Genomic DNA, 11,341 nt, shown 5'->3' on the forward strand with positions numbered 1-11,341 from the left:
GGTCACTCCATCAAAGTATATATATATATATATATATATATATATATATATATATATATATATATATATATAAATATATCTCCAGTATTTTACTACAAACCTCGTTTTAGCCATGGGTGAACACCTTACACAGTATAAGTGGAAAGTTCTAGCTTGGAACTGTATTAGAAGAGATGAGAATAAATGGACACTTTTAGAGAGCAAATGGTTTGACAAAAAGAAAGACTGTATTACTGATTTTAAACAAAAAATGAAAGAAGGGTACGATGTCGCAGACTCTTGGGGATCTTAGGAATACCTAGAGAAACGTCGAGTAATGCCAAAAAATACTATTTATAATTAAATACACGTTTAAGAAGATGGACAAATACAAAAGAAAGTACAATTTGACAATCAAATACAAATTATATCAATACCATATGAAACACGGAAGGGAATATGGATGCAGTATGCTATCGATAGAGCACATTTTAAAAGGAAAGTTGAACAAGCTGAGATATTATTGTCACCAATCCTCCGTTCAAAATTAAATGAAATAAAAATGTCTGAGGTCACCCCTCCTATAGGGCTGTCAGCGGTCACCGCTCCTGAAGTCACCAGTCTTAGGGCCGTCTGAGGTCACTACTCTTATAGGGTCGCTTGAGGTCACTCCTAGGGCCGTCTACGGTCAACAAATCCACTGGATAATTTGCTATAAAACCGTAGCGGTTGTAAACATGTTTCATCATATCTTAACTGATCTTACTAGACGCAACATCGTTTCAACAGATATGGAGCAAAAATATCAAGACTTTATAAAAATGAACTACTCGACTCTGGTGAAGAAAATGAAGGCTTCTTCAGTTGCCGGACATCTGTATGACTCTAACATTATAATAGACGAGATGAAACAACAAATTGAGACAGAGAAGACCAGTTACGATCAAAACAGAAGACTTCTTAGTACCATTCTTCGGAGAGGACCAAAAGCATTCAGAAACCTCCGAATAGCTCTGATGAAAGCCGGCCAAACGGATTTATCCAAGCTTCTCACAGACAGTGAAGATACTATGTCCGAGTATGAAAAGAAGTTAGCCATGGTACGATCTTTGGTTATGAACACGGCCGAAAAACAGTATGTTGAAAACAAACCAAAGAGTGACCCTGTAGCTCAAGACGTGCGATGTAGAATCAGTCTAGATGGTTTCAACGAACTTTTCCTCACAGCCGTGTCTTTCAAAGACAACATCAATATTCACATACATCACTTTACAGAGGCCAACAATGGTGTATTTCCCACAAAGAAGGGAGTAACATTTCCGTTATCTAGATGGTTGATGTTTGAATCCATTCTTCCGGATATCCGAAATCACCTGCAAAACAGATCAGGCGAAGAAATGAAATGGCATATAGGAGGAGTGTACGTCTCCATTACCCCGAGGTATAATACGTTGGATATAAGACACTACTGGAAGCCAGCTGACGCCCAGGAACCAGTTCCAACAAGGAAAGGTGTGACCCCGAACAAACACAAATTGACCAAATTACTGTCAGCCGTCGAGGAAGTACGGGAATGTGTTCCCGAATTAAATGACACAGAGCTTTGTGCATTTAGTTAGTCCCATCAAAATCAGCTCGGGATGTTGAATTGCCCAGACACTACTGGCTTTCAAAACCCCTGTCCGTATGAAAATCCCCTGTCTTTCTCTGTAACCTACAGCATTTCCACAATTATCTACGGTATATCTACAGTATGGTACGGTATGTCTCCTCTGCATATGCAGTAATTCTCAGTATGCCACTGTATGTATCCCCAGCATGCCACAGTTACCTACAGTAGGCCCCAGTACGCCCACGGTAGGCCCCAGTATGGCTACTGCTTCCTACAGTGATCTACGGTATGCCACAGTATATGCCCCAGTAGGCCCCTGTATTGTTAACCGAAGCAAAGCGGTAGAAGTACACAATGTTTTAAGAGGGAATGTTTCTACAGTTGAAGCTATTCATCGCTAAAAATTATTTATGAAGAAGATTATGATGAATTGTTTTTGTACATTACATCTCTAAACTCATTAATGATATACTTGCTATGTTGTAACAAATAAAATTTAAAAAAAATAGTATAATAGATTTATTTCTGACGGGGATGATTACGGTCAATATATTAGAAATAACGATAATTAATCACTATTATTTCAAGAAAAAGTCCTGTCCTATTGTAAGTGGCTGAGAATCTTTATATCACTTTGAATCATCGAATCATCAACAAAGTCAGTCTGTTTTGACACATGAAATAAACATATTTGGACTTTCTTCGAACTTATTAAAAAGAAGAATTATAGTTCTTATTAAGCCCGCATGTTTTTCAATCAGATAAAATGAACATGTTTGTAAAGAAGGGTTTTTTTATATCTACGAGCATAATTCCCGATAAATAATGTTAAAAATGATGCCATTAATAAAAATGACAGTGGCTAATGAACTGAGGGACGTGATAACAAATTATTCTTTCTGACGCTTACTTGATAAAATTGCATTATAAGTCGTATTCAGATAATATTTAATTTTTATGTATTTATGTAACGAATTCAGAATCAATTATTAACAGCACTGAAATGTTATTATTCTTTTCTCTTTTTCTCGTTATTTTAAAACGGCCAGAAATCATTTTAATGTAATTTTCCATTTTTTGTTGTTGTTGCATTTCTGACGAATCCTAGTCTGCGTTTTGATTTACGTAATATTCTGCAAAAAGCCAATCAAGTTTCGATTGTGAAATCTATCAATCATTTTCTTTTTAATTTATACGCAACTTTTATAAATATTTCAAACTGCTGAGAGCTCAAACTATTTATAATTGGAGGATTGTATAAAGCTATTAAGTTTATAAGCCAACCCCTCTTGTCTCTGTAAAATACGCTAAAGACAGGGCCTGATTAGTTGTAATGAAATTCTGCATAATTTCGACCTTATCAGAACAAAATTTTCCGATTTCGGATCATAAAATTAATTAGTATATGCTCCAATGGTTCTTATGGTGATACAGAATTAATTTTGTTTAAAATGAAATGAATTGATAATTTAATAATAATTTCATTTACTCTATCATCTAGTTTCAATTTTCAGACCCACTTATGATTCAGAATCATTGATCCGCCCCGCGCTTTTCTTTTATCAACTTCATTGTATGCACTGAGGCAGAACCAGGGTAGGTTCTAGTATATATATCTAATGTAATTTGCAGTGGTCAGCTTAACAATAGGTCCTAATTGCCTATTGTTCACTGTCTGCGTCTGACCACTGGTGTTAGAACTAAATTTAACAACTGACTGACCACTCGTAACAAGACTGTTTTCACATTCACTATGAAATATCAGTTTAATTTATAGTAAAGATATGCTAAAAAACTTTAATTGAAAAAAATATCCAAAAAAAAAAAAAATGAACACTGAAAAACAATATATTTACAATTATTACTGCTAATTTGTACTTTATTCTTGCTAATGCTTTCAACATCGATGTTGTTTCTTAGGCGCTTCTTAAAGGGGTGAAACGCATGAATTAAAAATATAAGTTTCGGCTATACAATTTCTGTTTTAAAAATATCATATATTTGTAATGTAAAATGCATTGAAAAGCAGGCACGAATGCCTATAATCCTCTTATTCACTGGTACATTGAAATATGCAGTCATTAAAATAATTCGAGTCCAGAGAGAGAGAGAAAAACAAAATTACACTTTAGATTACGCAAAATAAATGGATAAGAAGTTATTTTAAACATAGGTCAGCGAAAACAGTTGAGAAATAAGGATAAAACAGGATCCGTACATGAAATGAACCAAAATCTTCCGTCAGTTTTATATCAAAATCTACTAATTCAAAATTTACTCTGCTTTATATGCAGTTTGTATCGTACGCTAACTGATGTGAAAAAAATTCGGAATTTAAAACACCTAGATATATCTCTCAAACCTTTGGAAAAAAGAAGAAGATAATTCAATACTAAGTCTTTATTAATTCCAGAAATGCTATAAGTCGTATCATTTATTTTGAAAATTTATTTTAAATTGTTTCGTATCAAACTCATTCTTTCTGACTATAACCTCAGGAACATACTTATACACAAGACAGGGCACGGAAATATGCATTACTAATTTTTTTTCTCAAACAATTCAGAGCGTCCAAAAAAAAAAAAAAAAAAAGAAAGAAAGAAAGAAATCTGACTTTTTAAAAAGCCCATTCCCCCATTTCCTCACCCTCAAAACGATGCTAAGTGTCGGGGTTAGAAATAAAAAAAAACGATAACGTTTACCCATGGTCTATTCTGCATTACAGAAATCAGCAACATTTATAAATTCTGTTAATCATGTACATGATTCCACAGTCCACGGGCTCCTGATCAGATCAAGATCCGGTATACAAATTGGCGCAACGAACTAGCATGTTATTTTCAATTTATTCCCAGAAATCAAACACTGAAGAGTTTTTTTTACCTGCGATGATAAATTTCTGACTCCATTATAAATACCAAGGCACTGCAGATGCATACACTTTTTTGTCCTTTAAAAATTGAAAATTGTGACACGTGCGAATATGAATTACATGTAGACTGGCCCGAAGATGTAAAAGTTTATACTGTTTGTAAAATGCATGTAATTAAATAAAGACATGGCAGTAATATCAAAATAATCAAACATTTAAAATCAATAACTTGATTATTCAACATAAATTAGAGGGGGTTATCAATTTTCCCAACACCAACGCAAGCTAAGCGAGATCGAAGTCTGATATAATTCTTTGATCTGTAATTAAGGACAAATGGATTGAAATTAAAGTCCCTTGCATAATTGAATTATCTTTTATTAGAATTCATTAAACTAAACAGTGAAAATAAGAATTAAATCCTGTTATACTGTAAAAGAAATTTATATTATATATATATAAGAGTGAATGAAATCTTTTAACATGTACGCTGCTTCTGGGGGGGGGGGGGGTAAAAATTATATTTCCGTGTATACATACATCTACAGTGCAAAACTCCAAAACAAACGGAGTTGTTCGCAGTCGTTATTTGACACATGATATGAAATGCACGACAATGCTGGGGAAAGGGCTTCCCCATCAATACCTGTTAATGTCATGTCAATGTGATACATTTACATTTATCCTTCGTCTAACAGTATGCGATAAATATCGTAATATCCTAAATCCTCAATCTAAAATGCTTACATTACGAACTCCTTGCTCTTTAGTACGTTATAAGTATCGACAGCTAGCACTATGAACAATAAATGAAGACTGTTCTTCAACCTAGTTATTTATTATAATTTTTTGTGCTGATTTACTGCAAAGAGAATGGAAACACAAATTCTAAATTACGATTAACTTAAGATAGACCAATATAAAAACAATTTTTTGTAAACATGCATGTATATACACGTCATATATATTCAATTATGTATATTCATCCCTGACAATTAGAAATAACCCCCCCACCCCACCCCACCCCCCAAAAAAGAAAGAAAGAAAGAAATATCAAATACTGAGTAACTTTTTTTTAATTGCCAGACAAAATAATTTTTAGGGTCTCCATTTCTTGAAATTGTCGAACGTGTTCAATATATTTTTAACACAGCTATAGGCCTATATTGTGTTTCATAATATGAACATCACAATCACTGACACAAATAACGAATTCGTTTTAACTAAAGATTTTTCCATTAATCTAAAAATATGTCATGCTACAGTAAACATAATCCATTCACATCGATCAAAATGTAGAAGTCAAGTCACAACAAAGTATTACTGTTACACTGTACACTATTACGTTAGACTGATACAGCTAATCAGGTCCATTTGCATCGTCACTGTCACCACCCCGATCACAGAGAATCCATACCATTTTCTGTTTTTTAGCATGAAGAAGTGGCTGGCTAAGTCTGCTTACATGGAAAAGCTATCATCTAATTGGATGGATTTCGGAAAAAAAAACACTGACAATTACTACGTACGTTATTGATAATGGAAGTTGTATTACCAGATTATTTACAGCCTCGATCACAGGAGTTCGCAATTTTATTAATAAAGTTAATTTTATAAATAAAGTTAAATCATTTGATTGACCTAGCATCGATTGACCTAGCATGAGCTACATGTATGCGTTAGCACAGCCAATACGCGAACGCATAGCTCATGCTTGGTCAATCGAGTGAGTCTATTGACTTTATTGAGAAAATTGCGAACTCCTGTGACAACCAGTGTCCACTGAGTAACAAAAAAAGTAATGAAGTCCCGCACAATCATGACAATTGCACCTTTTAGGATTCACTATGAGAAACACACACTACAGCTTGAACTTACTATATTACATTCAGAAAGATGATTATGAAGAAAAATGCGTCCTAGTTTAATTCATCTGTCAAGGTCAGCCTCTTGCGATTTCTTTTGAGGAGTTTTTCCGGATCTCGATCCCGTAACTTTATGATGAAACATTTGTGATGTAGTTATACTATTTTTTTAAGAGAATCAAAACGGTATCTAAAATAATCAATTTTTCATGTACCTTTCTAAACGTATATATTTCGTGAGGGAACTCAAGATGAGCTTCTTGTCTGTCAAATATTGTTGTTCTAAGTAAACGTGTTTTGATAATAAATATTTGACTTTCGATTTAATTTTCCATTGTATAACCCCCCCCCCCCCCATAAATTTCCATGTACAGAATAGATGTCGCACTTCTTGTCAACCAAGCCGGAATTAATAGGTTCGATATATTTGTAATTCATCTCTGTTTAATAGTAAACTTGTTCCCTCATTAAACACAAAACGTCAGATTTTTTTTTTTTAAAATGGTGGCTTGTTTTCTTTGCCCCCTAGGAAAAAAAGACAGAAAAAAGAAAAAAAAGGTTTTCGCATGAATTTTGCTTTAAAATTATATACAATAAGTAAGTAAGTAAATATTTTATTACACATAGTGACTTATGTATACAATAATTTTACGTTCATTAGTCAAATAAGCATATATGTACAACACCCGACCCATCTGACCTATAAATCACTTTTAGCAATATATATTAATTACATGCGTGTGATTTTTCTTTGTCTTACAGTGTATGTTATATGCATTATATTTGAAACTCGCATTTTGACGTGGTAAATGAGTTAATAGATATCTGAATAGAACATTTAAATCGTTATTTTGTATATTTGAAATGCCAATATTTCTTAGAAAACCATGTCTACAGTTTTTATATAGATTACACAATTCACTGTCCGTCGGCAATTACATATAATTTACTTGTGCCTCTTTTGCATAAACTGATTTTGTATTATACGTTTAATATTGAATTTCTCCGATTAAAATTAATACTGACAGCATGCTCTAACCTGGGGGGGGGGGGGGGGGGCATTCCGAACCAAGTTATATTGAAGCAAATAAAACATGACTTTGAACCTCCTCCACCCCCCCCCCACACATGTAGCCACTAGTCAGGAGCATATATATTAGTATATACATTTAGGTCCCTAATGTAGCCGTACCATAAGTGAATAAAATCTTCATTGCAGAATTATTGGTCGTAATGTATGCCCTTCCCAATTTGATGCTTTAAATTAAATATTTTTTGAGTGAAGGAGGGAATAAACTAACAAATAAATAAATAAATAAATAAATAAATAAATAAATAAATAAATAAAAAATGAAAAAAAATAAAAAATAAAATTCATTAATTAATGATTTTTTTTTATTCGTTTGAAGCAATGATTTGTAAACTTTTCAGAATCACTGCATAACCCTATAAGTCTCTTAACAATTGTAAACATAATGAAATGTACGAATAAATTAATAATTATAACAGTTTTAATGTTTATAGCGTATTTTTGTTATTTTGTCAGCAAGAAATGTACACTTCAGATCAGTCAACCTTATTGACCATTCCGATATTTTCTTTGTGGCAATAACATTTGCGTGAAGTTTTTGCCTAATGTGGATCACGAGACCCGTATCAGTTGACTTCAGTTGTATTACTATGCGTATAAAATAATGTTCAAAAGTTTCTCAAGGAAATAATCCTGTGTACTGAACTGACAACCTCACATCTTAGATAAACAGCGCCTCTGGAAGTGTGTATACTTCTTCCGTTTTGCTTCGGTGAACAATACAGGGGCCTACTGGGGCATATACTGTGGCATACCGTAGATCACTGTAGGAAGCAGTAGCCATACTGGGGCCTACCGTGGAAGTACTGGGGCCTACTGTAGGTAACTGTGGAATGCTGGGGATACATACAGTGGCATACTGAGAATTACTGTATATGCAGAGGAGACATACCGTACCATACTGTAGATATACCGTAGATAATTGTGGAAATGCTGTAGGTTACAGAGAAAGACAGGGGATTTTCATACGGACAGGGGTTTTGAAAGCCAGTAGTGAGAGTGTACTCCATTCGGATATGAGCCTAAAGAAGATGTGTCCCTGGAATGTAATGTCGGTGACTTACAAGACGCGCTGTCAATCGAAAGTGACAATGAGTAACTGTACTAATGATTAAATTGTCTTTCTCATGTGAATAAAGTCTGTTGCATGTATATATGTATCATCATGATATTTCATAATAATAATAAAAAAAAGTATGCACACATAAAAAAGATAAGAAAAATTTACTATACCCCCGGAACTCCAGGCGCATTTGGAGGTCCAGCCGTAAAACAAGATGGAAAGTATAAAATAGGAAGAATAAGCATTAGACAATTTCTGAACAACGAAGATCCTTACAGTTTACTGAAACCTATTCGTCGTTCATTTCCCTACTCGAAGGTCGTAGTGAACACCATTGATTCGATGTGGGATGCTGATTTAGCCGATGTCAGCAATATTTCTTCTCAGAATGATGGTTACAAATTTTTGTTAGTGTTGATAGATATAATCAGTCGCTTTCTGTTCATAGTACCATTGAAAAATAAGCAGCACGGAAATATTGTCGGTGGGCTAAAATCTGCTTTCCAAACAGGACGAAAGCCGCATACTCTTAGAACCGATAAAGGAAGTGAATTTAAAAATCGTTGGGTAAAGTCATTTTTGAAACAAGAAGGTGTTCACACAATATACACTCAGAACGAAACCAAAGCAAATTATGCTGAAAGAGTAATCCGTACCATGAAAAACCTAATGTATCGTTACTTTATAAAGAACAGAACTTATCGTTATATTGATGTTTTGCAAGATTTAGTCAATAGTTATAATGAAAGACCCCACAGATCTCTTGGTGAGCATGCACCTGCGACTGTCAACAAGGAAAATGCAGATGAGATAAGACTTCTTACTTATTTGAGGACAAAGAAAAAGAATCCTAACTTGAATACAACCAAGTTAGAAAAACCAAAAAAATAGATGAGTACAAAAGAGTAATAAGCGAGTTTTTAAATACAAAATAGGAGATGACGTACGTATTTCAGAGCTGAAACATTCTTTCAAAAGAGATTACCAGCAGAAATGGACTGAAGGGTTTTTCAAAGTTTCTAAGAGATACCAAAGAGATGGAATACCTGTGTACAAAATAAAAGATTTGGCCAATGATCCAATTGAGGGTACATTTTATGAATCGGAACTTCAAAAAGTCGTGAAGTCGGGAGATATTCTATGTAGAGTCGAAAAGGTGCTGAGAAAGAGAAAACGCGGTAAAACAAAGGAGGTGTACGTAAAATGGGAAGGATGGCCTAATAAATTCAATTCTTGGATTCTCGAAAGTTCCCTTGAAAAAACCAAATAAATACAGATCTCTTCAACGAATCATCATCAGTCAAAATGAGTCTTCGAATGGTGTTAAGCTCTACTGACAGCTCGGAATATTTTGACAATAAATCGAATTGTTTTCGAATTCAGTTGAATAAACAAGTGCAATTAGATGGATATTGTACGGTCGCTCTGACAGAATTTACAACAGAAAGCTGGAATTCGAACAAAAAATCTCGAGAGGTGTTCATATGCTGTGACATATGTGAAGAAACCTCTGTGGGCGGTAAGGACATGCCCCTCCTACGTAGAGTATATCTTGGAGAGAAGCAGGAAACCAACATCATCTACAAATTACCCTATTACGTCCCAGTGAAGACCGGTCAATTACAACAGATCTGTATATATATAACGGATAAAGCAGGCAACTTAGTGTCATTTTTAGACGGACCGGTGAGCGTTACACTTCACTTTAAGAAGTTTCCCTACGTTTTATGATGATTGATTGATTGATTGATTATTGTTGTTTTACGCCGAGTCGGCAATATTTCAGCCATATTTCGGCGGTATGAATTTTAATACTGTATAAACGGTTTTGAAAGTTTTTGGGTTTCTCTGGCGGCCCCCAATGAGCCTACTCTTTTTCGAAAACCAGAGAAACTATCTTTAGCGTGCCAAGGGGGTTGTAATCCTTGACACGGGGCACCGTTTTACGTCCCATCCGACGGACTTTAAATTTAAAAATAAAAACAGTTAAATTGAAAATTACAAATATGCCAATAAAAATATATACATTTATATCTTATTATAAAAATCAGTTTCTTGCAAGTATTGTAAAATTGTACTAGGACTTACATTTGTAAAAAGATCATGCATTGTTTGAACACCATTAAAAAGTTTATTTCGAACAGGCGTAAAATCAGAACATTCTAACAGTATATGGTTTTTAGTTATTGCACAGTCACAAGATATACATTCAGGTTGTTGTTCCCCGCTCAGTAAATATGAATGAGTAAACCTGGATTGCCCAATTCTTATTCTTGAAATAATGACTTCATCCTGACGTTTCAGGCCAAAGTCAGATGATCGATTAACTTTGTTTTGAATGGTATACAGTTTATTATTATCACAAAAATCCCAAAATATTTGCCAAAGAGAATTTATGTAAAGTTTCACTAAGTACTTAAGATCAGTGTAAGGAATTTTAAAAGGTACAATTTCATATTGAAGAGCAGCTTTTGCAGAACTATCAGCCTTGTTATTACCCGGAATACCAATATGACTCGGAATCCAACAAAATTCGATATTTTTACCTTGTTTAGTGAGATGATAAAATTTATTTAATATATCCAAAATGTATGGATGATCAGTGTTCATATTGTGTATGGACTGTAAACATGAAAGCGAGTCTGAAAATATTGTAAAAGAATTTTCACTAGAAGTTTTTATATATTCAAAAGCTAGTTGTAAAGCTTTTGCTTCAGCTGTAAAAATCGTTGCTTCGTTTGGAAGTCGTATAGAAAAAACATTATTATTGACCACTGCAGCAGCAGCAACCCTGCCTCTGTCCTTTGAACCATCGGTGTAAATTTGTATTGTAGGATGTTTAGATTGTTTTATTGCGGCT

General features: G+C 34.1%; 1 pseudogene; it reads left to right on the forward strand.

Annotated features, from left to right (window-relative positions):
• Positions 1–770: 770 nt before the first annotated feature.
• LOC133199166 (uncharacterized) lies at positions 771–8,517 on the forward strand (annotated as a pseudogene).
• The last annotated feature ends 2,824 nt before the right edge of the window (positions 8,518–11,341 follow it).

This window comes from Saccostrea echinata, unplaced genomic scaffold (genome assembly GCF_033153115.1).
Source record: "Saccostrea echinata isolate AGI-Se365-2 ecotype Australia unplaced genomic scaffold, CSIRO_AGI_Sech_v1 ptg000033l, whole genome shotgun sequence".
Taxonomy (NCBI): domain Eukaryota; kingdom Metazoa; phylum Mollusca; class Bivalvia; order Ostreida; family Ostreidae; genus Saccostrea; species Saccostrea echinata.